The sequence below is a fragment of the Sturnira hondurensis genome, unplaced genomic scaffold (assembly GCF_014824575.4).
Source record: "Sturnira hondurensis isolate 20B ecotype Veracruz unplaced genomic scaffold, ASM1482457v3 Scaffold0021971, whole genome shotgun sequence".
Taxonomy (NCBI): domain Eukaryota; kingdom Metazoa; phylum Chordata; class Mammalia; order Chiroptera; family Phyllostomidae; genus Sturnira; species Sturnira hondurensis.
In genome coordinates this window covers 1,348,644-1,370,044 of record NW_028094602.1, presented here as the reverse complement: position 1 = coordinate 1,370,044, position 21,401 = coordinate 1,348,644, and the positions used below count along the sequence as shown (strand labels likewise).

At 40.6% G+C, this 21,401-nt stretch overlaps 1 pseudogene; it reads left to right on the top strand.

Moving 5' to 3' along the window:
- The first annotated feature begins 7,989 nt into the window (after nt 1-7,989).
- Nucleotides 7,990-16,585, top strand: LOC118978564 (40S ribosomal protein S25-like; annotated as a pseudogene).
- The last annotated feature ends 4,816 nt before the right edge of the window (nt 16,586-21,401 follow it).

Genomic DNA, 21,401 nt, shown 5'->3' with positions numbered 1-21,401 from the left:
TGCTGAAACCCTGGGTTGTGTGGTTTATCTTGCTCCCCAGTTGCTCCTCCCAGTTTATTGACACTTATATGTGGGACCACCCAGTCCACTAGCCATCATGTTCTTACACATCCTTTCTGCCCTGCCTGCCCATCTCCACCCCTCCTAGCTGTCTGAACGAGTGTTTTTTCTTTAATTTCTTGGTTTTTGGACTTTCATACAGTTTGATTTTCTGAAAATCTTGGTTATTTTTTGTTTTTAAATTGTTGTTATCCTTTTTTGGTTGTGCAAGGACGCAGAATGTATCTACCCATGCCTGCATCTTGGCTGGAAGTGATTCAATCTTCTTGAATTTGTTGACTTATTCTGTGTCCTAAAATTTGGTCTATCTTTGTGAATGTTCATCTATGCACTTGAGAAGAGTGTATATTCTGCTGCTTTGGGATGAAATGTTCTGTAAATATCAATTAAATCTATTCAACCTGGTGTGTTGTTTAAAGTCATTGTTTTCTTGTTGATTTTTTGCTTGAAAGACTTAGCCATTAATGACTATAAGGTGTTAATATCCCCTACTATGACTGTATTGCTATAGATCTCTTTCCCAAACTCCAACAAGATTTTTAAATATATTTAGGTGCTCTGAAATATGTAAGAATTGAGAACATAGGACTTCCGCCAAGATGGAGGCATAGGTGGAAACACTGTGCCTTCTCCCACAATCAAGTTTGAATACAACAAATGTTTGGAGAACAAAGATACAGCCAAAGGACAGAAAATTGAATTATACGGAAGTCCAACTACATCTAACCATTCAAAGGGGACGGTAAGAGGGGTGGAGCCAGCAGCGAGCAGAGTCAGGCAGGAAAGATCCCCCGACCTAGGCACACAAGTGGCCCGGACCCAGTCAGGGTGTGCAGCAGACTGACCAAGGTTGCACATTCGCGAACAGTGAGATGGAACACGCAGGCCCCAGGGGGCAAGGGCTAACGGAGGTGGCATACTCGAGTGCAGTGGGACGAAACACGAGGGCCTGGTGACAGTGGCAGCTGCAGCACCAGTGGGGGCTGTAGTGGCAGGTGGCAGATGGGACGCCATTGTTTGTCTTTGACCCCGTCCCCACATACAGCGTCACAACCAAGCGACTTAGTTGCCCTGCTCTAGTGAACACCTTAGGGCTCCGATCCTGCCACAGAACAGGCACAACCAGCCCAAAAGATGGTGCAAGAAGAACTCAAAGTCCCAGAGCCAATAACTCTAAATGACCGAGAAATTGCCAGCCTCTCAGAAGCACAATTCAAAACACTGTTAATCAGGATGCTAACAGAACTGGTTGATTATAGTCACAAATTAGAGGAACATATGAAGGCTAAACTAATTGAAATGAAGGGACATGTCCAGGAAACCAATAGTGATGGAAAGGAAACTGGGACTCAAATCAATGGAATGGACCAGAAGGAAGAACTAAACATCCAACCAGAAAGGAATGAATGAAGAAAAGAGAATTCAATAGAATGAGGAGAGGCTGAGGAACCTCCAGGACATCTTTAAATGTACCAACATCTGGATTATAGGAGTACCAGAAGGGGGAAAGAAACAGCCATGAGTGGAAAACTTATTTGAACAAATAATAAAGGAGAACTTCCCTAGTCTAGCAAAGGAAATAGACTTCCAGGAAATCCAGGAAGCTCAGAGAGTCCCAAAGAAGTTGGACCTAAGAAGAAACACACCAAGGCACCTCATAATTACATTAGCCAAGACTAAAATGAAGGAGAGAATTCTAGAAGCAGCAAGAGATAAAGAGACAGTCACCTACAAAGGAGTACCGATCAGACTGTCAGCGGATTTCTCAAAAGAGACCTTACAGGCAAGAAGGGGCTGGAAAGAAGTATACCAAGTCATGAAATCCAAAGACCTACAGCCAAGATTGCTTTATCCAGCAAAACTTTCATTTAGAATGGAAGGACAGATAAAGTGCTTCTCAGATAAGGTCAAGTTCAAGGAGTTCATCATCACCAAGCCCTTATTATATGAAATGCCAAAGGGACTTATATAAGAAAAAGAAGATGAAAAATATTAACAGTGAAAGGACAGCAAACTCACAGTTATTGAAAACCACACCTAAAACAAAAGCAAACCTAGAGGGCAGCTAGATAAAGAGTGGAACCATAGAAATGAAGAACGCATGGAGGGTTAGCAACAGGGGAGTGGAAGGAGAAGAAGGGGGGAGAAGGCACAGAAAATAGCATAGACGGTAGGTAGAAAATAGATAAGGGGGAGAGCAAGAATAGTGGGGGAAATATAGAATCTAAAGAACTTGAGACACGTGGTTATAAACTAAGGGGGGAGAATGGTGGGGGAGGGAGTGTGCGGGTGGAGGAGAATGAAGGGGGGGAATAGAACGACTGTAATGGCATAATCAATAAAATACATTAAAAAAGAAAAAAGTAATGGAAGAGGAGAGATTACAACTGATACCACAGAAATAGAAGTGATTGTAAGAAATTACTATGCAGAACTATATGCCAAGAAATTTGAAAACCTAGGTGAAATGGACAAATTTCTAGAAAAATATAATCTTCCAAAACTCAACAAAAAAGAAACAGAAAACCTGAACAGACCAGTAATAGCAGATGAAGTTGAAGAAGTAATGAAACAACTCCCATCACACAAAAGCCCTGGACCAGATGGTTTCAGAGGAGAATTCTACAAAGCTTTTAAGGAAGAGCTAACCCCTATTCTTCACAGACTATTTTTAAAAATCCAAAAGGAGGGAAAACTCCCCAACTCTTTTTATGCAGCCAACATCACCCTAATTCCAAAGCCAGATAGAGACACAACAAAGAAAGAAAATTACAGGCCAATATCCCCGATGAACATAGACGCCAAAGTTCTCAATAAAATATTAGCAAATCGCATCCAACAATACATCAAAAAGATCATACACCACGACCAAGTGGGATTCATCCCAGGGATGCAAGGATGGTTCAATATTCGCAAATCAGTAAATATGATACATCACATAAACAAAAGCAAAGACAAAACCACATGATAATGTCAATAGACACAGAAAAAGCCTTTGATAAGGCACAACACACATTTATGATAAAGACACACAGAAAAGTATGAATAGCGGGAGCATTCCTCAATATAATAAAGGCCGTATATGAAAGACCTACAGCCAACATCATACTCAATGGACAAAAACTAAAAGCTTTTCCACTAAGATCAGGAACAAGACAAGGTTGTCCACTTTCACCACTTCTATTCAGTATAGTATAAGAAGTTCTAGCCACAGCGATCAGTCAAGAAAAGGAAATAAAAGGCATCCAAATCGGAAAGGAGGAAACAAAACTGTCATTGTTCACAGATGATACGATAGTGTACCTGGAAAATTCTATAGACTCTACCAAAAACTACTTGAACTAACAAATGAATTTGGCAAAACAGCGGATTACAAAGTCAATATCTAGAAATCAAGGCATTTTTTTCTGTCTTTTTTCCCAATTTGTTTTATTTAATTATTTTTCAAGCACAGTTTTCTGTCTATTACTCCCATCCCATCCCACCCCCCGCGCTCCCCCCTCCCTCCCATCTCCACCCTTCTCAGTTGTTGTCCATGTATCCATTATATATGTTCCTCTATATCCCTACCCTATTTCCCCTGAAATTCCCTCCCTTCTCCCCTCTGGTCACTGTCAGTCTGTTCTCTATTTCAGTGTCTTTGGTTATATTTTGCCTGCTTGTTTGTTTTGTTGTTTAGCTTCCTGTAAAAGGTGAGATCATGTGGTATTTGTCCTTCAACACTTGGCTTATTTCACTCAGCATAATGCTTTCCAGTTCCACCCATGATGTTGCAAAAGGTAGAAGCTCCTTCTTTCTTTCTGCAGCATAAAATTCCATTGTCTATATGTACTATAGTTTTTTGATCCATTCATTTACTGATAGGCATGCATTTTTGTAGACTAACAATGAAACAGAAGAAGCAGAAATAAAAAAAATTCCATTTGATATAGTAAAAACAAAAGTAAAATATCTGGGAATAAACATAACCAAGGAGGTTAAAGACCTGTATGCAGAAAACTACACAACACTGAAGAAAGAAATCAAGGAAGACACAAACAAATGGAAACATATACCATGTTCATGGATTGGAAGAATTAACATCGTCAAAATGTCCATACTACCCAAAGCAATTTACAGCTTCACCTATTAAAGTACCAATGGCATATTTCACGGGCATAGAACAAACACTTCAAAAATTTATATGGAACCATAAAAGATCCCGAATAGCAGCTGCAATTTTGAGAAAGAAGAACAAAGTAGGAGGGATCACAATACCTGATATCAAACTGTATTACAAGGCCACTGTAATCAAAACAGCCTGGTACTGGCATAAAAACAGGCACATAGACCAATGGAATAGAACAGAGAGCCCAGAATTAAATCCAAAACTCTACAGTCAATTAATATTAGACAAAGGGAGCAGAAATATAAAAGGAGTAAAGAGAGCCTCTTCAGTAAATAGTGCTGGGAGAACTGGACAGCTAAAAAATGAAACTTGAGCACCAACTTACACCATACACCAAAGTAAATTCAAGGTGAATCAAAGACTTAAATACAAGTAATGACAGCATTAAAGTACTAGAGGAGAACATTGGCAAGAAAATCTCAGATATTTCACGCAGCAATATTTTTACTGATATGTCTTCTATAGCAGGGGACATAAAGAAAAGAATAAACAAATGGGATCTCATCAAAATTAAAAGCTTCTGCATGGCTAAGGAAAACAGTAGTAAGATAAAAAGAGAACCAACTCTTTGGGAAAACATATTTGCCAATGATACCTCAGATTAATGTTTAATCTCCAAAATATACAAAGAACTTACTTGACTCCACTCTTAGAAGACAAGCATCCCAATTAAAAAAATGGGCAAAGGAGTTGAACAGACACTTCTCCAAGGAGGACATACAGAGGATCCAGAGACACATGAAAAGATGCTCAATGTCACTAGCTATCAGAGAGATGCAAATTAAAACCACAATGAGATACCACTTTACTCTGGTCAAAATTGCCATCATAAACAAAGCAACAAACAACAAATGTTGGAGAGGTTGTTGGGAAAAGGGGTCCCTAGTTCACTTTTGGTGGGACTGCAGACTGGTACAACCATTATGGAAAACAGTGTGGAATTTTGACCCAGCAGTTCTACTGTTAGGAGTATATCCTAAGAACCCTAAAACACCAATCCCAAAGAACCTATGCATGCCAATATTTACTTCAGCACAATTTACAATAGCCAAGATTTGGAAGGAACCTAGATGCCCATCAGTAAATAAATGGATCAAAAAACTATGGCACATTTACACAATGGAATTCTATGCAGTAGAAAGGAAGAAGGAGCTACTACCCTTTGCAACATCATGGTTGGAACTGGAAAGCATTATGCTGATTGAAATAAGCCAGGTAGTGAAAGACAAATACCATGTGATCTCATCTTTAATAGGAAGCTAAACAACAAAACAAACAAGCAAGCAAAATAATACCAAAGACACTGAAATACAGAACAGACTGACAGGGACCAGAGGGGAGAGTGCAGACAATCACAGGGGCAAAGGGGAAGGATTCACAGGAACAAGTATAAAGGACACATGGACAATAACTAAGGTGGAGGGGTGGAAATGGGGGGAGGGGGGAGCACTGGGGGGTGGGCAGGGCTGGGAATATAAGACAGATAACTGTACTTGAACAATAATTAATTTTTTATAAAAGAATGGTTTTTCCAGCAACCAGAGTCCAAACTGTCAACTGTGTAACAGTAGAAACACTCTATCGTAGGAAGGAACACTCTGAGTCTCCCAGGTGGAGTTAATCTCCACTGATTTTCACCACCAGATGCTGCACGGAATTCTCTTCCCATCTCTGTTGCTCTGGGTTGGGGATCCCTGTGTGCGTTAAGACCTCACCCTCTTAGGTGGAGCGAGTTCCACAACCACAGTATCTTTACACTGTCTCAGATGCCACCATACCTGCATGAGGGGGCTTTCTCCCTTTGCATATCAACCCTTCTTACCAGTCTCTATGTAGCTTTTTCTGTATTCCTTGATTATATTTTTTATCAGCTAGCTTTCAGTTGGTTTTGTAGGTTAACTGTACTGAATTTTAGCTGTAAGTCCTGTTTGGGGCCAGGTTTAGACACAGCTTCCATCTACTGTTTAGACACAGCTTCCATCTACTTTGCAGCTATTTTGGAATCTCCATTTTTTATTTACCATGCCATTCTGTGTCAGCTGGTGTGATGCTGGTTTGGCTCAGATCTTCCAGGCTCTTCCAAATATTTGTGGTTAGAATAAAGGTCTAGAGTGCCACACAGCCATGTTTGGAGTTTGACAGTTCTGTTTGCCTTGGTGCCTTGGTTCTCCTCTTGGCTTTTTACCCTCCAGATGCAGGTTACCCTAGACTTGTCTCCATGACAATCTCACATTTAAATTTAGCAAGAGATAACAAGCTCTATCACATGGTGATTTTTCCAAACTATGCCAGCATTATATTTGATGATGTTCCAGTGACCAAACAAATCACATGACCAAGCCTCCATTCCAGTGGCAGAGAAACAGACCTCAACAGGACTGGATAAACCACAGATTCCTACTCTGAAGGGACATGTATACTAGAAAGAGAATGTTTGGTGGCCATTTTTGCAATCAATTGATAGATCAAGGGACCACACTGGAGAAGACAGATATGAAGATGAGATATTCCCTTTCAGGCCAATGGGTCACAACCTGGATGCTCAGATGGGCCAGGCTGGGCATGCACTTGGAGGAAATGTCCCAGGTATGGTCCACAGTAAAGAGTAGTGGGGACTGTGAGTCAGATGAATGGCAGTTCTCCTGACCATTACTGTGCACTATCACATGGGAACATGGCCCAGTGCTGCCCAAGTTCCTGATGTTTCAATAGACATTATATATCTTCATTTTTTCACATTTTGATGAAGATATCTGTATTTTATGTGAAATCTGTTGAATTGCTGTCAACTAATTTAAAATGTTCAATATGCTACAGAATGTCTTCACGCATTGAAATATATAACAATAGCACAGGGCAATCAATTGATAGACAAACCCTGGAAGTGGGGCTCACATTAGGACATTTAGTAGAAGCAACAGAGTCCCTACACCAAAATTCCTCTTGGTCAGAACAGTTGGTGTAGTGGCAGGTATTTCCCCAGTACTTGCCTGAGGTGCAGGCAGTCTGAGTGGGCCCCTTGATCTGGGTGGGAATCCCCAAATTAATATGTATATGGATATGTATATAGTGACCTTTCTGTCTGGAATTTACAGTACAATAAAAATTAAAAAACAAAACTCACTCTACATAGGAGACTAAGTGAATCTGCAGGCTCACCATGACCCAGAGCCTGCCTCTCTGCTCTAAGTTTAGGACAAGAAATAAGGGTTGCTGGAGGCCATGGAGGGGACTTACATGTGGTGGCACTTGCTGAGGATAAGGTGTGGGATAAAGGAACTGTGACTGAAGGCTTACTACATGCTGGCACTCTTTCTTGCAAGTAGCTTATACTTATTAACTCATTTAATCTGATTTCACAACAATCTGGTGAAGTAGGAACTATTATTATTATCATCTCATTTTACAGATGAGGGAAATGAGGATCAGGGAAATGAATCATGTGCCAAAGTGAACCAGCTGTTATCTGACCTGGGCTGACAAGCTGAAGCACTATGCCTCTCTGATCAGAAGCTGATATATGCCTCCTTATGGGTTGACATGGCCATAATGAAGCAGCTCTCAACAGAAGCCCATTGTGAAAGTGGAGAATGGTGTAGAGCATTGTGAGCTGGAAGACACTATGGGGGTGGCCACAGGACCCCCTGTAAACTGGCTCAGACATTTGGTGAATGGCAGTGGCATCAGGGTGACCTGGTAATAGGGACAGAGAGTAAGGAGTTCTCTGACCACTTTAGCCTGTCTCCAGAGACCCTGACATCATGGAGATGATGGTGATGCACCATGGTGCTGCCAGAGGTGATGCCAGGGGAAGGCTATAGACCTGAGATGGGTTTCTCACACGCCTGGCCCTGGTTACCCAGGCAAAGTATCTAGACTAGAGGGACCAGTGGAAAGCAGACATCACTGCTCTGAGAAAGCTGAACCTAACTGGGTAAAGCCTGGTTCCCAGATTGACCCTGGCTGCCCTGTGTCCTGGAGCACAGAAAGGCAAGAGTGGAAGGCTCCAAATGTACTTTCCCAGAGTGCCCAAGTTCAGAGGCACAAGAAGGTCATAAATGGTAATGAATATGGCCAGAGCTGCTCCCCTTTATAGCCAATGCCCTCCAAGGGTTGGAAGCATTATTCTGAGAGTGTGAGGGGTACTGAGATGGGAAGAGGCAGGAGGGTAAAAGTCCTCAGGGCAGGGCCTGTGGCAACAGCTACCTAAGATCCAGAAGGCAAAAGGTCCAGGGCATCAGGGAGGTAGGAAGAAGCTGAGTTAAATATGAGGAAAGCCTCTAAATCACTTGCAACCTTCACCCTGGGGTCTCCTACCAGGACCTCCTCAGGGACCAGCATCAGGGTTTGGCCTGATTTCTCTCCAGCTCCGTTTACAGTAAGTTGGCTTGAATCAGGAATTAGGGCATCTGAAGGTATTGCTGCATGTCTCCTGCATTTGGTGAGGCCATGTACACTGGGAATCTACCTGATTTCTGGGTCCAAGGCACTGAGCAAGATTCATTTTTCTCATGGCCCCCACAGATTCTCCAGTGTTCAGCAGAGCCCAGCTCCAGCTAAGACAAGGCCTGGTTCATGTTTCTTTTAGGGAGGTAAGCTGAGCCCAACTAGGTGTTGCCTATGTTGCTGGATACAGCAGGTCCCAGGAAGGAGAGAGAGTCATCATAGGGAAAGAAAAGGTTGAGAGGCCAATGTGAGGTGTGGGAGGAATCAGGGGTTACAAAAGAGTGCCAGTGAGACAAACCTGACAACTTCAGGCCTATTGCAGGAGCCTCTGATCAGGTCATACCTTGAGGCCCGTAAGGGCCCAAGTACCAGAAGGAGGAACCAGCTATGGGGAGAAAGAAGGAGTGCTTTTGTTGGCAACCATTTTCAGTAGGAAGCCAAGGTCAGGACAGGAACCCCCCATGGGAGCCACGGTGGCAGCACTATACCTGAAGCTCTCCATTTGTCACCCCGTGACAGCTTGTCAAGCTCAGACAGAAACTCAGGGATTCACAGGCTACACAATCACCCAGGCACATGGCCAAAAAGTAACATTTGTGCCCTGCCCATCCTTAAGGCAGCTGAACAACCAGCCCAGACTCTGCCCCAGAATGGGGAGTAATTCTTCCCAGGACCACCTCTACAAATGGTTTTGTAAAGCCCAGGCTCAGAGCAAGCTGACTCCAAGTTTGGGAAAAAATAACAAAGTGATGAAATTAGGTCAGCTTCTTAAGACAGAGGAAAAGAAACAGAAACCACGTGACTGCAAAGAGACAAAAGGTGACAACACACAGGGCCAGAATGTTAGAAAGAGCAGGTAATAGTAAAACTTTCTTCAATTATGTGAAGACAAGTAAGTGTCGCCAGCCTGGGGATGGCAAGGACAGTGCTAATCATGGATGTCTAGAAACAACAGGTGCTTAATGAGTTTTTCCCTACAATCCATTGACCCAAAACAGTGGCCCTGGTGACAGCAGAGGGTGAAGCACTAGGAGAAGCAGGTGAGGGCCTGGGCTCAAGTTCCCTTTTATGCCTGGTGACAGGATTGTGGTGATAGATATAGGACAAAGGGCTCTAGCATTCAGCAGACCTTCCTGGGGAGGAACGCAAAAGGCTTGGCAGGATGGGGCTGCTGAGGCTGTTGTCAGGGCACACTATCTCTCCACTCACTAGTGCTCTTGGATGCTGCAGACATGAGCACCTACCCAGGATAACAAATAGGCATGACCACTTATAATACAAATCACATGTGCACCAACTCATACACACAGACACCCAGACCCAGAGATACACACAGACACAGAGCTGACCACACAGACCCACACTCATTCACGTATGCTCTTGACACACCCCACATACCAGTGTGTAATGATTCACAGAGAGACATAGACACCAGACCCAAAGATACACACTCACACATTCACTCTCAGGTACTCATTCAACACACCCAGACACAAAACACTCACACACATGCTCACAAAACACACTCAGATATTCTCAAATCTAGATACACACATTTCCACAGGTATACTCTCACAAACACACTTACTTATATACTCACTTATGCTCACACATACTCAATACTTGTAAATAAACACTCATGAATGTACCCACACATACACAAATCACAACTGAGGCACACACTCCTAAAAGTTCCCATACATGCCCTTATTGGTATGGCTTAGCTGGTTAGAACATCATCCCATAACTGAAAGGTTGCAGGTTTGATTCCCAGCCAGTACACATACCTAGGTTTTGGGTTCAAACCCTGGTCCAGATGCATACAATCCCTGGTCTGGGTGCTGATTCCTGGTCTAGATGTGTACAGGAGGAAACCAATCTATGCTCGTTTCTTGCATCAATTTTTTGTCTCTCCTTCCTCTCTCTCTAAAAGCAATAAATGAATCAAGGAGCTGGTTTTTTGAAAAGATAAACAAAATAGACAAGCCTTTAAGCAGGCTCATCAAGAAAAAAAGAAGAGAGAAAACCCAAATAAACACAATCAGAAATGAAAACGGAAAGATTACAACTGACCCCACAAAAATACAAAGGATTGCAACAAATTACTATGAAGAACTGTATGCCAAGAAATTTGAAAACCTAGGTGAAATGGACAAATTTCTAGAAAAATATAATCTTCCAAAAGTCAATGAAGAAGAAGCAGAAAACCTGAACAGACCAATAATAGCAGATGAATTTGAAGCAGTAATCAAAAAACTCCTGGCACACAAAAGCCCTGGACCAGATGGTTTCACAGGAGAATTCTACAAAGCTTTTAAGGAAGAGCTAACCCCTATACTTCACAGACTATTCCAAAAAATCCAAAACAATGGAAGACTCCCAAACTCTTCTGATGAAGCCAGCATCATCCTAGTTCCAAAACCAGATGAAGACAAAACAAAGAAAGATAACTTCAGGCCAATATCGCTGATGAAAATAGACTCTAAAATCCTCAACAAAATATTGGCAAACCAAATCCAACAATACATTAAAAAGATCATTCACCATGACCAAGTGGGATAAATCCCAGGGATGCAAGGATGGTTCAATATTCACAAATCAGTAAATGCAATACATTATATAAACAAAAGCAAAAACAAAAATCACATGATCATATCAATAAATGTGGGAAAAGCTTTTGGTAAGGTACAACACCTATTTATGATAAAAACACTCAGCAAAGTGGGAATAGAGGGAGCATTCCCCAATATAATAAAGGCCATATATGAGACCTACAGCCAACATCATACTCAATGGGCAAAAACTAAAATCTTTTCCACTAAGATCAGGAACAAGACAACGTTGTCCTCTTTCACCACTTCTATTCAATATTTGTATTGGAAGTATTGGCTGCAGTGGTCAGACAAGAAAAAGAAATAAAAGGCATCCAAATGGGAAAGGAGAAAACAAAATTGTCACTGTTTGCAGATGACATGATAGTGTACCTGGAAAATCCTATAGACTCTACCAAAAAACTGCTTGAACTAATAAATGAATTTGGCAAAACTGTAGGATACAAAGTCAATATACGGAAACAAACACATTTTTGTACACCAACAATAAAACAGCAAAAGCAGAAATTAAAAAATCCCATTTGATATAGCAAAAAATAAAAATAAAATACCTAGGAATAAACCTAGCCAAGGAGGTAAAAGACCTGTATACAAAAAGCTACACAACACTGAAGAGAGAAACCAAGGAAGACACAAACAAATGGAAACATATACTATGTTCATGGATTGGAAGAATTAACATCATCAAAATGTCCATACTACCCAAAGCAATTTACAGATTCAATGCAATACCTATTAAAGTACCAATGACATACTTCACAGACATAGAACAAACACTTCAAAAATTTATATGGAACCGTAAACAACCCTGAATAGTAGCTGCAATATTCAGAAAGAAAAACAAAGTAGGAGGGATCACAATACCTGATATCAAACTATATTACAAGGCCACTCTAATCAAAACAGCCTGGTACTGGCATAAAAACAGGCACATAGACCAATGGCATAGAACAGAGAGCTCAGAAATAAATGCAAGTTTCTATGGTCAATTAATATTAGACAAAGGGGGCAGCAACATAAAATGGGGTAAAGATAGCCTCTTCAACAAATGGTGTTGGGAGAACTGGACAGTTACATGCAAAAAAAAAAAAAGGAAACTCGAGCACCAACTTATGCCATACACCAAAATAAATTCAAGGTGGATAAAAGACTTAAATATAAGTCATGACACCATTAAAGTCCTGGCGGAGAACATTGGGCAGAAGCAGAGAGAAAGAGAGAGGGGGAAACTGCAATGACACTGACTTTGAGGAGAGAAGGAAGGCACTAACCAAGGATACAGGTGGCCTCTAAAAGCTATTTCTCTAGGCAAAGAAATAGATTCTGCACTAGAGCCTCCAAAAGGAATGCCATCCTGCTTACACCTTGATTTTCAACTGCAAGAGAAGGACTTTGTATTATTTAAGCTACTAAGTTAGTGGTTGTTTGTTACAGCAGGAAGAGGAAATGAATACAGACATGCTCAGTGGAAGGTGGTAAGAGGGCAACTGTAGCACAGTATAATGTACCCAGAGGAGTCTTTGGTCTTTAGGTGTTAATAGCTCTGAGGCCACTGTAGGAATCTGGGTAATAGATACAAGAAGAGTATCAATCTACTCTGGTAGACTGGTTGGCATATCAACCTGTGGTTGGCATATCAACCTGTATATTGAAAGGTTTCAGGTTCAATTCTAAGTCAGGACACATACCTAGGTTGTGCGTTTGACCCCACAGTCAAAGCACATATGGGAGGCAACCAATCAATGTTTTTCTATTACATTGATATCTTTCTCCCTTCCTCCCTCCTTTCCTCCCTCTTTTACTGTCTTTTTAAAAGCAATGCAAAACGTCCTTGGGTGAGGATTTAAAGAAAAAGAAGAAGAGGAAAAATTCAAACTCCAGGGACCCCAATGTTGGGGTCAGAGAGATTAAAAAGTCAAGAGACGGAGGCTGCAAAGAAGGGTTCCTCCTGTACACCCTGTGAAGAAAGTGCTTCAAAAAGGAAAGAGTGGATAAATGGGGTGTGGTAAATTCATGCAGGGAAAACATGGGAATAAAAAGGAATTAGCTACTGATACAAACCACAAGTGAGTGAATCTCAAAACCATGATGTGATTAGAAGAAGCCTTACACGAAAGAACACACATGGTAAGATTTCAGTTTTATACAATTCTAAAAAGTGCAAAATATCCTCTGTGATAAAAAATAGGCTGGCAGGTTACTGAGACTACAGTTGTGGAGCTGTGAGGAGACATCAGGGTTGATGCCAAGTGCTCTGTAGCTTGATTTGGTGGTGGCCACATAGGTAAACATCTTTGTGAAAACTCACTGAATTGCACAAAATAAGTGAGTACAACTTATTTTATGTAAATCATACCTCAATGAAGTCAATTTAAAGAAATCAGCAGAGTGCATGATCAATTTCAACTTCTGCTGGTAAATGAAGTAGGATGAGCCCAAGAATCACTGACATTGTGACACCCTTTGGTGGACACAAGCCAAAGATGGATGGATATAGTTGTCTAAGACCATCAGTATAATCCAGTCACCTTGACCTGCAGTTGGCAGAGAGACAGGCATGTCACCCAGCAATGGCCAATGCTGCATGAGGAAATGCATTAAGTGATGCAGGAAGGTCTTTTGGTCTCCCCTTCTCCCATCCTGGTTGGGATGCTATCACATGAGCTGATGTGTTTGTTGCTTCAACAAATGTCCTCCAAACACAATGAGAGGACAGGTGAATTTCAGAGACTGACAGGTACACTGGTTTTGTAGGACCTTGGAAAAAATACTGGACTGGTTACTCTCCATTGTACCACCCCACCCACTCTTTGCCCAGCAGGCCAGCCCAACATACCCCAATAAGTTCAGCTCCCTTCCAGTGACACTAGCCAGTGGGAGGTATGGAAAGAGATCAGAGAGATGTACAGAGATGTCACTGTGTTTCTTCCCCTCCCTCCATTCTCTTGGATCCCTCACCTAGAGTGGCTGCGTCCCTTTCTCCCAGACCACATCAGTTAACTACCTTCCCTCTCCCTGGGGTCTAACAACATACTTTCTTTCTCTTGCCCTTTAGGCCTGGAGGTGCCAACAGTCCCCAGCCTGTGCTAATTTCTCAACAATCTATGAGTCTCTCTGACTCTGCCCATATCTAGGAAAATATTCCTTTACTTCTAGTCCACATAACTGGCTGTCCCCAGCTCACTGTTATGTAAGATCATTTCAGGTCAGCCAGAAGGAGTCCCAACAAACTCATCCAATTAGCTCTCCAGCGAGTGGGGAGACAGACCTTCAAGCCCATAATTACAAAATACTATCTGCCCAGGGCTAAAGATGTCTATCCCAGAGTCCTAGATCTGGCCTCATCAGACACTGTTGTACCACTGCACTGGCAGTTAGGGAAGCCAAGCATCCCACTTGGAATTAAAGCAGTTTGATTTTGATTTATGTTTCTTGCCACCAAAAGTCCTAATAGTTGTCTTAAATAAAGGGATCCTGAAAGATGTTGTGCTTGACTACTGAATCTGACAACTAAAAAAATTTAAAAAGAACAATGTGTCTCAAATGCTGGAATTAGTTAAGCAAAAAACAGAATACATGAACTTTCCAAAACATTGAAATATACAAAAATCAAATAAAATGGCAACAGAACCTTAAGAGGGGGGAAGCAGAAACCAGAAGATGACAGAAGTAATCCTGAAATTATTAATTATGACATTACATGCTTAACTTAATGTTTCATAGTAACTATAAAACAAACCTGATTAAAGAGTTCATCTTTTCATATAGAGTGAAACAAAATCAAATTAAATGCTGTTCTTGAGAGACATTTCTGAAACAAAATTACAAAATGTAAAAATATAGCAGGAAGAATGCATGGTTCAAAATATTCATTTCCAATGCAGTAGCGTATAAGACAAAAAGTAAAAAGCATTACATGGACAAGGAGCACCAAACTGTCACGAAATTTTATACACCAAATTATACTGTATTTAAATATAAAAATAAAAGTTTTAGAAATATGAGGGAGCTTGTAAAATATTCTAATTGAAGACTATAATTCATTTCTCACAACCTTGATAGACCAAGTAGGCAAACAAACTGGAGGTGATAATGATTCTGAATAATATAATTAATAACATTCTGTGTGTGTACATGTGTGTGAGTGGAAAGTAGGGAAGTATACATGTATAAAATTTTGAAACTTGCTAACAGAACATATATCTTCCTTTGGAACACCACTGGAATAAATTGATTATACATTAGACCATCAAAATACCTAAATAAATTCTACCAACAGAAAATAAAAATGGAGGAACTGCTCAGACCATATTTTCTGGCTTTAATGCAATACAAGTTTTTTATTTTTAACTACACAAGATTTTGGAAAGAACTTTAAGAGAAGTAGAATAAAGACCTGAATAGAGACATATGTCCTATCCTTGTTGGAAAGATTTGATCCTCATATGGCATTTATGTAAATTCAACACAAGCTGACCTGTCAATGTGTACAATTCAACTCAAAATTCAAATGGGATTATTTTTGCTTTGACTTTGAAAAAATCATTGCAAAATACCTGGAAGATTTAGTTCATGAATGGCTAGGGAGATGTTGAAAAGTAGTCAACTGAAGGAGACAGGTTCTCTTCCAGATATGAAAACTTGTTATAAAGCCAGAGTATACAAAAGAGCTGAAAGAGCTGTTGGAGTGGAAGGGAAGAATGGAAGACAGCAGGTACTCACATGATACTCCTGGGTAATGGGCACCATTCAGGACCATGAGAAATGTGGTTCTATCCAATACCATCATCTAATGAAAATAAAACAAATTTCAGGAAAAAAGAAAATTTAATTAAAAATAAACTATAAAACATAGATGAGTGTATATAATCATTAACAAACAGAATGCTGAGATCCGGCACTCCTCGAGTTTCACCATGCAACTAAGGATGAAAAAAGGAAGAAGGAAGCTGGGAAGTCTGCCAAGGAAACACAAAGACCCAGTAAACAAATCTGGAAGCAAAGCCAAAAAGAAGTAGTCCAAAGGCAAAGTTCGGGACAAGCTCAATAACCTAGTCTTGTTTGACAAAGCAACATATGATAAACTCTGTAAGGAAGTTCCCAACTACAAGCTTATAACCTCAGCTGTTATCTTTGAATGACTGAAGATCTGTGGTTCTATGGCCAGGGCAGCCCTTCAGGAGCTCCTCAGTAAAGGGTTTATTAAACTAGTTTCAAAGCAGAGAGCTCAAGTAATTTACAACAGAAACACCAAAGGTGGGAATGCCCCAGCTGTTGGTGAAAATGTGTAAACAACAGGTCCCACCAGCCATACAATTGGAAAAATAGAACTTTATTAAATAAAAAAAAAGAAACAGAATGTTTTCCTAAGCATGACACCAAAAGCAAAAATTACAAAAGAATCACAGATTTGACTATGTAAACTATTGAAACTTCCATATGTATAAACAGAAAAAATAAACAAAATGAAAAGTAAAACAAAATGAAAAAGAGATGATGAATTTGGGGAAAGCTTTGCAATATGTGTACCTAGATAAAGGATTAATATGCTTAATTTATAAGTAATCAAAGAAATATTAACATACAAACAGAAGAATGAGCAAAAAATATAAACAATTTGTGGCAGAAGAAATACAAATATCAAAAGACATTTGAAAAAGATCTCCAGTCTCATTAGTATTCAAGTACATGCAAATTAAAATAAGCTATCATTTTCACTTATAAAATTGGCACTTCATTACTACTATTATTATATTTAATTTTAGAAAGAGTATGGGAATATAGGCATTATAGTTTCTTGGCGGAAACATAAAGTGGTATAGCTCTGTAGAGGACAATTTCATTTTTCATATCCATGTCCATTTTGAATAACTTTTGACCTGCCCATTCTTTTGGTATAAATTTTTCCTGAAAAAAATAATTAGCTACAAAGCTGTTCATGGTAGTAGGTTTTGAATAGCCAAATACGTAAGAAGTCTAAATGTCAACTGATAGTCCATTGTTGGTTATGTAAAATCAATTATTTTTTTACAATGGAATTCTATGCAGCCATCAATAATGATGTTATGCAAGTATGTCCATCAGTATTGTATTATTAACTACAAAGAACAAGTGATAGCCCTAGCTGGTGTAGCTCAGTGGATTGAGCGGGAGCCTGCAAACCACACAATCGCGATTCAATTCCCAGTCAGGGTACATGCCTGGGTTGCAGGCCAGTTCCCAGCAGGGGACTCACAAGAGGCAACCATACATTGATATTTCTCTCCTTCTCTCCTTCCCTTCCCTTCTAAAGATAAAAAAATAAAAATTAAAAAAAAGAACAAGTGATAAAATAGTATATACCAAAAATTCATTTTTGTTTTTATTTTTTCACTGAGACTTTGGACAGCTTTTCTTGTGTTTTTTTTTCTTGTGTTCATTTTGGGGAGTTTCTAGTACTATATCTTCAAGTTCACTAATCTTTTTTTTTTTGCAATATAAACTCTGATTTTAATCCCATCTAGTGATGTTTTTATCTCAGACACTATATTTTTCATCTCTAAAAATGCAATTTGGATTTAAAAAAAGTATCTCCTATGTCTCTATTTAACTTTTGAACATATAGAAATATCTTTTTATTTTTTAAGTTTTTAAAAATACTTTATTGTTTATACTATTACAGTTGTCTCAGTTTTCCCCCTTAAAAATCCATTTTTAGAAAAAAGTAAGAAAAGCTGTAAACTGAAATACTAAATAGATTAACCATGGCTGATGAGGTGATGGTTCATTTGTACTTGTTACATTGTGGCATTTTAACTTCAAAATTTTCTACAATAAACACACATTAATTGTGTAATAAAAATAAATATTTTAAGGAATAGGAGAGGTTTGAGTAAATTATAATACAATCATATAGTAACAATCAACAGCTAATAAAATTTGTGTTGTAGAATTATATTTATTGTTATGAAGGTGGTCATCACACATCATTAAATGAAAATTGTACATTATAAAACAATGAATATACTAAAACTTTTTATTTAAAAATAAAAATATGCCTATATGCTTAGAAAATAACAGATGATTACAAAATAAAATATTCAGAATGGTTATCTCTGGAATATGCAAGAGGGAAGTCCTTTTTTCTTTGTGTATTTCTGCATTTTCCAAGTTTTCTCAGCTATAGTGTATTAATTTTGCAACTAGAAATTACATTTATTTTAAAGAAAATATATACACCCTCGCATCCCGTAATTTTACTTCTAAGATTTTTGCCTTGGGGAAATGACCTATCCTCACACTTTTTTTCTTAAACTAGCAGTTCTCACTCAGGAGGACAGTGTCTCCCAAGGAAGTTGGCAATGTCTGGGCATTTCTGGTTGTAACTCTGTGGGATGGGAGTGCTACTGTCATTTAGTGGATAAAGGCCAGTGATGCTGCTAAACATCCTACCATGGACAGGATGATCCAGTCGAGTATGATTCTGGCCTCAAATGTCAATAATGCTGAGGTTGACGGGCCTGCCTTAAATCATTATTTTTTTTCTATGTAAAGAAAAAGTCATTCCCCCAACTCTGTGCACATCTCTACAGAGGTCACATTCAGAAAAGACCAGAAGCTAAAGGCACCTAGAACTTGACCTCGATCCACAAAATCTTCAAGGGACACCTCTCAGAATCTTCACCCATCTCAACTTGCATAGACCAGAAAATTTCTATAGCCAGTTTATCTCCATGTCTCAGTACCTCCCCACATCTCTCTGCTCTTGTCTCCAGCTGTCTACCTAAATTCCCTCCTCTCTCCAGCAACTCAACTCCACTCCCTTCCTTCATACTCTGGATCATGCACCACACAGACATGAAAAAGAGAAGCAAATATGACACTTTTTTTTTTTTACCTCAGGACAGGAGGAGATACAAGTGTATATACCAAATAAAATAGCTGGATTTGTACAATCTAATGAATAAGAAAGGAACTAACTTTTGCTAATATCTACTATATGGATAGGCTTTAGTATATTATTCATACATAAATATATATATGTGGGTGCTGTGCTGCTATGCTAAAAACTGGTTTCTAGTGAGTTGTACAATACCAGTTGTTTAAAGATAACTGGCATGGAAGAGCAGGGGAAGAAGAGTCTTTGTTCTTTTGAGGGTAGACAGAGAGAAAAGGCAAGAATACAACTCTTGTCCCAACCATGATATGATTCTAAAAGTAATGCTGAAAAATCTACCACCTGGTGACAACTGGGGCCATAAACTCTACTCACTTTGTCATTTATAAATTCCTTTCTCTTACCCAAAGGCATAAGAGGAACTGGAACTGAGACAATAATATTTGGGATTTTATTCTTTGGCTCTGGACCATGGCTTTTTCCAGCCCTAGGCTGAGTATAGGGTGAAAGAAAGTGACTTCTGAATGTCAGGATGGCCAAATCTAGGGGGGGTTATTCTCATCATTTTATCCCTAGAGCCTAATCCTGCTCCTGGCACTTAGGCACTCAACACTACTTGTTGATTGGACGGATAGACAAATGGAGAGACAAATGGATGGATGAATGGATGAGTGAGTGGGAAGATGGATGGAGGAAAGAATGGGAGGACAAATAGATATATAGGTGGATAGATGGACAAATGAATGGATTGACAGAGGAGTAGATGGATAGATAGATATATGGGCAAACAGATAAATGGATGGGTAGGTGATTTCTGCCCTTGATTCCTAGACTCATGATTCTGGTTATGGAAAAAATAGCCACTACTCATGGTCCAAAGTATAAACCAGAACATGTAGCATGACCAGTTTTTGCAGATGCATTCTCCTAACTGGCTCCATAACAAAGTTCCTCATTAAGTAATTCCAATAGTCTCTGTCAGGGCTGGCCAACTATGGCCCATGGACCAAATCTGGACAGTTTCTTGTTGTTTTAAAAAATAAAGTTTATTGAAGGAGGAAATGATGGTGAGATAGGTGGAAGCAGAGTCCGCTTCCCCCTGAGCATAAGTGGAACACCTAGCTGATCTTCTGAGGAACAGAGTGAACAGCCAGTGGTATCCCAGCATTTATGAAGATTGGAGGCCAAAGCTGTAGATGACATTGAAAAATCAGATGGTAAGGAGAGTGCTTCGGGACAATAAGGTCCCTGGACCAACAAGGGGACTAGGGTGGCTGTAACCCAGGTCTGGTGCCTACCTGGTCTGCCAATGGATTCTTCAGAGAGAACCAGATCAACAGCTCCCTCCCCTAACAAACAGGGAGGTTTGTGCAGCCCCAGAATGGACAGGGATGCTTGAAGCCACTAGGGGGAATAAGGATGAAGTGGTAAACACACAGGGGCAGTGTGTACCCCACCTAGACTGTGGATGGCTGGGAAGAGTTGGGACATGATGGACCCTGACCTGACAGACCCCAGTCTGGTTGGAGAGTTGGGCTGTGTGAGAGGCCAGGCACTTGTTTGGAGGTAGGTTTGATTAGGAGGAAATAATCAAAAAGAAAAAGAGGCACTCAGCAGCTGTTTGGGGAACTCTCCCACTGCAGCCACACCCACCTCTCCATCATGTGCATCCTCCACAGCCTCAGCCATGGGCCCACCTCTGCTGCCAAGACTGTGACAACACCCCTACCCCCTGCCTCAGTGGCAAAGGGCACCAAATTCTGCCATCACTCCAGTGGCGCACCACCCACCCAGCTGCCCCCACCCTGCCACAGCTTGCCACCACAGCAGCTGAAGTGGAGTGCTCACCATGGCAGGGGCAGAAAGTGCCTGACCCTGCCACCCTAGCAGTGGCAGCAACAGAGGCCACACACTCACAACTGAAGCCCCAAACCCCGACCCTGGGATGGAGCACTCCCGACTCTGCCACCCAGAAGCACCTCTGCCCAACTCCACTGCCCCTGGTGCAGCAGCAGAGGCAGCCACGCAGGCGCCCCAGACGTGCAGGGCTGACTGGCTCTTTAAGAGGAAGGCTGAGACATCCCTGCAGAGGACAGCCGCAGGGCTCAGGGGGTCAGCTATCCCTATAAGGACTTAACTCAGGGGGGTGCTGAACTACCCTGAAGAGATTCTGAGAGTCCCTAGTATCTAGGACAGCAGAGAGTGAGAAGGTGGTGTGTGGGGTGCCCCTAATTGGTGC